The sequence below is a fragment of the Nymphaea colorata genome, chromosome 5, assembly GCF_008831285.2.
Source record: "Nymphaea colorata isolate Beijing-Zhang1983 chromosome 5, ASM883128v2, whole genome shotgun sequence".
NCBI lineage: Eukaryota > Viridiplantae > Streptophyta > Magnoliopsida > Nymphaeales > Nymphaeaceae > Nymphaea > Nymphaea colorata.
The window spans coordinates 10,271,339-10,277,902 of record NC_045142.1 but is presented as its reverse complement, the minus strand read 5'-3'; the positions used below and the strand labels follow the sequence as shown (position 1 = coordinate 10,277,902).

Below are 6,564 nucleotides of genomic sequence, written 5' to 3'. Positions count from 1 at the left end.
GCTGCCTTGCCTCATCTCTCTCTCTCTCTCTCTCTCTTATACATATATATATATATATACACACACCCTGAATACTGTCAGATGGCTAAAAATTAAAAGTTAATCATTGAAAACACTATTATAGTTGTTAAAAGCACCGATAAGCTTAACATAGCTTGTTGGGCTAACAGGACGGTAAAATTTACTCATTCATTCTTATGGGCATTACTTCTTTAGATTGTGAGTATACTACAGGTACACTCAGTTTCCAACTGCACAAGCATGACTTGTTTTCCCTTTTTTATTAAGTTCAATCCAATGCCCAATCAGATTGAATCGCCTTGTCCCATTCGCCTCTGTCATATGCTGAAGTGTGGGGGTTTCAGGTTCTGTCTGCAGACTTGATGCCAGATCAAACTCCAGTTACATTTTGTAAAAATGATTCGGCAAACTGAACTTATTCACACATAATTCATTAAGAAGGAAGGAAGAGCAGTTGTACTATCATGGCTGGAAACTCCATCTCTCACTCTCTCTCCCTCTCTCTCCCCGCACCCCCCCCCCCCCCCCCGGTGATGCTGGTCGTTGTTTGTTGATGACAGATCCGTCATTCATGCACTATGCCTGAAAAAATATGCATCCAACGGCAATAATTAAATGTTGTATCTATATATCATGTCCCTTTTTCGGTTGTTATATATAATTTTCAGATGTAACAAGATTGATGTTATGCAGGTGCTCAAGTTGCAATGATCTTAACGTGCATCCGCCTGTTACCTTTTGCTTTCCTTTTCGTTTTCTTTACATATATAACCTCTCTCTCTCTCTCTCTCTCTTTCCGGATCTTCTTTTCAAGTCACAGCTGCCAACTCCCAAGTTGCTGAAGAAGTGTGTGGAACAATATGATAATGCTATTCAATGACACACCTAACTAACTAACTCCTTTACGCCATTCGGTTTTCAGTAACACTTTTCGCCATCCTTTCGTTAGAAAGAGAGAGGGAGAGAAAAGCCGGGAAAGAAGGAAGTGGGATTAGGTCAAATTGACAATCACCAACATTTGATTGAACAGGACACAAATCTGTAAATTTTTTATAAGAAATTGAAAATGTATATCACGTTGTGCAGGGAAAGCCCGCAAAGGCATGACCCCACCTCAAAAAATAATAATAAATTTACATGTAAATTTTAAAAAAATTTATATAAAAATTTTGAACAATGATATTTCTACTCATGTCAAAATTTTAAAACTTTAATTTGGACTTGTTCATGAAAAAATTATAGCTCCGCCCCTGTGTGCATGTGTTTATTATATGAAAGACTAGTAGTTACTCAATGTGTGGTCGATCCGTCATCAATCTGCCATGACTGGGTCGCAACCTCCCTTTATGATAGGAATGTATAATGAGTGAGTCGAGCTTGATTTCAGTCAACTTGAGCTCAGCTCCACTTACTTATTGCTAGGCTCAGGTCATATCAAGCTTTATGAGTCCAGCTCGAGTTTGACCAGGTAAACTGAGTTGGAGCTCAAGCTTGACGCGTTTGAGTTTGTGTCATTGTATTAACTCATCATTTTTTTTTCCTTTTGTGTTTCCCAATAGTGATTTTGCACTAAACTGTTTCAAGATATTTACGAAATCGATAGGTGGCAGCATGCCGATGGGTGAAGACACAAGTGGTTTGAGTGTACAGGGCCGGAGACTGCCTATTTCAGTCTCTATTCGCCGGAAACCGTCGACCAGAAGGGGAAATAAACCGAGAGACTCGGGCTCCGTGTCATATTGTGAAGCCATGCCAGTCCGAAGCCGGCGGATTTAATCTGGTTTGGCACTTGCTACTTTGCTCGAGTCTCTTGGCAAGAATCTCACCTTGGGTTTTCACAGCATTTATAACAGTAGTGTTCTAAGATTATCATTCTTATATGATCATTCTCTTCAATAGCAGAGGCACATATAAGCCAGAGACACATGCGACACGGTCTAGATGACTATTCATATTTATATATATCTCCCTATGTTTGAGTAGAGTATTGTCGAAAGTTATGATCACTAAAGGTTGGCACGCATTACTGTCATAAAAGATTAAGTTTCGTAACATTGGAAAGGAAATTAAACGGTGTTAAGCTTAAGAATAAACTCGGTAAGAGAACAAAAAGTCAAAAAAAAAAAAAAAACACCAGGTGTAGCTATTAACAAGGTTATCTTACATGCTTGGACAACTAAATTATTTAATGTACATAGGAAAAGAGAGATACCTCACTTTCTTGCTAGCATTAATTATCTCCTCTTCTATTCCCACTTTGTTGGTGATCCACATTATGAACTCTATTCTATATGGCCGCCCCAATACTTGGATTGGATCGCAAGTTTGGATCAAGGGCAACTTTGGTGTTAAGGCAAAGGCATTCCACTTACGATGAGTGTCAGTGATTGAGCATTTCACTGTTGCAGGTATAATGTCATAATATAAAATATGCTCCAATTTGTATCTCAATGTTAAGGGAAAGCATAGCAGGTTAAATTACATGCACGGCCATGGTACATGCATGAGTGCAAAATGACCAGAAAACCTCTGATTTATAAAAAGAAAGGCACCTCTAATAAGGACAAAGAAGGAAGGTATTTCCATAAACTGTCCAGATTGTTCAATTCCTTCTCTGCAGGGGTTATGAGTATTTTGGTCATTACATGCTCCTGTTATTTTTTTGTACAAAAGGTTGTGTACATAACCAGTTTGGTTGAATGAGCAGTCAATTTGGTCGATTCTGCTTTATTGTTTTCTTTCTCGTTTTTACTTTTTTTTGTAGGGGGGGAATGTAAGTGGGGAATTTAACTTCTCTTTTCCATCATTAATGTTGTATACCATCTTGTGGGTAGAGTTATATTAATCTAACCATTAGATATTTTCCAATGACAACATGGTTGTTTGGTTCAAAGAAAAAAAGAAAAATAAGTGGCAGAAAAGGAAAACACTAAGGGCTGTTAAATGAAAGACTTGCCTTGCTCATTTAAAGTATTGAGAAAATAGTCTTAAAGGGCATAACATAGCTAGTCAGGATGGGGGTGGAAGATATGCAGATGGCATGTCCCTGCTTCGAGCTTCGATTCCTATAAGTGCTGCACCCTTGATGAACCATACACCGACACTGCCCAGGAACCCAGAAGCTGGGGGAATAGAAGGGATCTTCAACCTTCTTCCTGGCCTCCCACTCACTCAAAAGTATGAAGAAAATCAGTACTTCAACCTTTCAAATTATAAATCTAATGTTACTTAGTCAAATTTGTGGGATAAATGCATGAATCAGTCCGCCGCATGACTTACATCCTACTCATAATGCATGACTCGGCACTTCATATCCTTCAATGCTTAATTTGATATTCCACAATATAGATTCTTCACTACCGCCGCTGCACTTTTATGTACTTGATTTTGTTTATTCGCACTCCATGAACATTGTGTGCATGACGTCATGCTCATATTCCTACTTTCTGCCCATATAAAGACTACTACTGAATCTTTTTAGACTTAAAAACATTTCAAGATGTCCGAGCACCAACTGGTATTTGACAAGGAGCTCACACTTATAAGCTTATATTTCTGATCTGCCCGAAGTCCTTTCGAGTAGTCTAAGCCTCATCTTGAGCAATTGAAATCATGTTGATTAAACATCTCACCGCACCAATGCAAGCCCTGTACCCTGAAAAATGAGGGGTTGGGTGGAAGATTCACATATATGTCAGGTCTTATTTTTGAAAATGTATGGCATCTTTGACTTTGTGACTGCATGTGAATAAAGTAACGATGTAGATGCCCATCTTTTGAAAGGGGCAACACTCGTTATAAACCATCCATTTCCAAGTGGATCAAGTGATATATATACATATATTAAAATCAGCCAGCTACATGGTCTGTTGTTGTCAGATAGTTTCTTTATTTAATGTCACAAAAGGTGTATTATGTAGCTAAAAATATGGCCAAGTAACTGAACATCACAAATACACCTTTCGTGACAGTTTTTAGCAATAAAAAGTAACCGTTCAACCACAAAGATAGCCGGTTGATTTTAATATATATATATATATATATATATATATCCTACTTAATTTAGCCGAATGCCCATGACAGCGGAAGGTAGATGCTTGCATAAAGCTGACCATGGCAACGTTATTTATCGGGCCCCCATTTTCTCTTTACTTGCATCTTCTGCATTAATTTAACACTATTAACTAGTTAGTTCTTTAGGTAATTGCAAAAGCCACTTGGTGAAACTAAGTGTCGTTTATGTGTCTTTTTAATCTGTGCTGTTAATAAGCTGAAACTTCAGACATTCCAGAACAATAAGTGTTACTCTTACTGCATGCAGCGATTAAATCCTCGGAAAGCTCCTGATTATTCTTAATTTACCATGGAAAGTTCATAAAGCATGAATTTTTTTTTACAGCAAAGAATTTGAATGCAACGCTTTTGAATATTTGCATTTTCTTCTTCTTTCTTCGCTCTGTGGAATCTCATGTGAATCCTTCGTAGTGGCATGGGCTTTTTCCTTTGCCCCTCCATCGTTTGACGATTTAGATAACAGCAAGCGCATCAGAATCTCTTGGCTTTTGGCCGATTTACCTTTTAGCAGAAGATTCCCCACTGTCTGCCGGTTTAGTTAGAAGTTCACGTGAACACCTTCGCTTGTTTCCACTGAAGCAACTTTTAGGACGTTACTCTGATCATTCTATTTTGCCTGTGAATCTCATGGGCCAGCTGACGCTGCCGTTCAGCAAACTATACAAGAACCATGGGGCATACGCCACACAGCCAACTCTTTGAAACATTAATTTAATGTTAAAACTTTGGTGAACTTAGGTCTAGTTATATGTGATCGCCCCATGATATCCATGTCTGTCTTGCATGATAAATTGAAAATTTGTTAACTATATATTCAATGCTCCCCATAAATAAAAAAATTCTGCCTCCCCCTCTGCTTCTATGTTTGTGAAAGAAGTTACTCGACGAAGAAGTTAGATGTACATATCTTACGTGGGAAAGATGTAGGCTGTAAAAGGTTATGTGGTGAACTGCTTTCTGTGTGTAGAAGAAGATTTGCGCACGTAGCCATGTCATACTTAAGTGCAGCTAGGCAGCTGTATTCTAAAAATTTATATTTTCAAACTCAATTTTCCTTTAATTTGATTTTTTTTTCCTTCTTTTGGTTTTCCTTTCACCAAGACTAACCTTTGTTTTCCTTTCATTTTTTTAATCTTCAAAATTTTTGTAGATTATTATATATGTAATGTTTATATTGACATATACATTATGTTGTATCACTGTACACAAATTTTCTAAAATCGCTGTATCCATATCCGTTTCATCATATCCATACTACAACCCATACCTATAACCATGTGACTTATCTTAGTTTTGTTAATTTCTATAATTAAGAAGACATTTCCCAATGTCTCATGCTTTCTCATTCATGATAGTAGCCACCGTTTTGCATACATGCGCTCATATTTTACTGAAGGGTAGAGCAGGCACACTAGCACGCACTCTCTCTCTCTCTCTCTCTCCAACCCATGAAAAAAAAAAAAGCCTTCCAAGTAGGTAACTTTATTTTTTCTGTAATAAATGCATGGATATGAAACGTTTGTAAATAGCAAAGTGAAACAACAAATCACAAGAAGTCAGTGACTAGCTAGCTAAGATTCTATGAGTCGAGAAAGCTAAGACCGATGATTTTAGTTCTTTTATAAAATTCGATTCGTTTGGTTTTCATGATTGTTGCTTAATTTCATGAACTTATACATTTCACATTCATCTGTATGGTTAGATTTGTTGAAACCAAATATATAATGGTAATCAGGATCGTGAAATGGGAAGCCGTGATTGACACCTGCACACACACACACACACGCATAGGCCATTCATTGTCTCTCAGTGATTACTATACTCACCCTCAGTAATCATCTCAATAATGAAATAGAAAAGAAAAACAATCCAACCCAATTGACATCTTCATTAAACATGTACAAAAGGCAATACCATTTCCATGAATGATTCCCTAATTAGCTAAAGCTTTCATAAAACATTGTTTGTTGTTATCAATTCACTCACTCATAAAGACCTTTTCTTGATTTGTACGTGGCATCCTTATGTAGGAGCCATGCTAATCTTTTATGTATTGTTCCAATTTTATCAAGTGTCCCTGAAGAGACCACTCACTCTTATAGGTGTCGCTCTAGATTGGTGAACAAGTCTGGCTCGATTAGGTGATAAAATTTGGACCTACCTAACACCTTTGTCATTTTCATGTGATCGCCTGATCTAGAGGCGGACGGAGAGGGGGGGGCACTTAGACCATGGCCCCATTCCAACTAATTCAAAAAATATATATATATTTAAAAAATTAAAAAATTTAGTTGTGCAATGTATTTTTTAGATTCGCATTCAGTTTAGCCCTACCTGAATCCAAGGTTGGACTGTTTGGCCCGCCCTTAAAAAAAAATCCTAGCTCCTGCCCTGACCTGATCTATAATGTTTTACAATTTTCTTCTAACGGTCATGAGCCCTTTGAAGCAAGGGCGGAGCCAAGGGGAG

General features: G+C 37.6%; 1 non-coding gene across 1 annotated transcript; it reads right to left on the bottom strand.

Annotated features, from left to right (window-relative positions):
* Nucleotides 1-6,079: 6,079 nt before the first annotated feature.
* On the bottom strand, nt 6,080-6,182 carry LOC116255345 (U6 spliceosomal RNA). Its single transcript, XR_004172849.1, has one exon. It is a non-coding gene; the product is annotated as a U6 spliceosomal RNA (small nuclear RNA).
* Nucleotides 6,183-6,564: the final 382 nt, after the last annotated feature.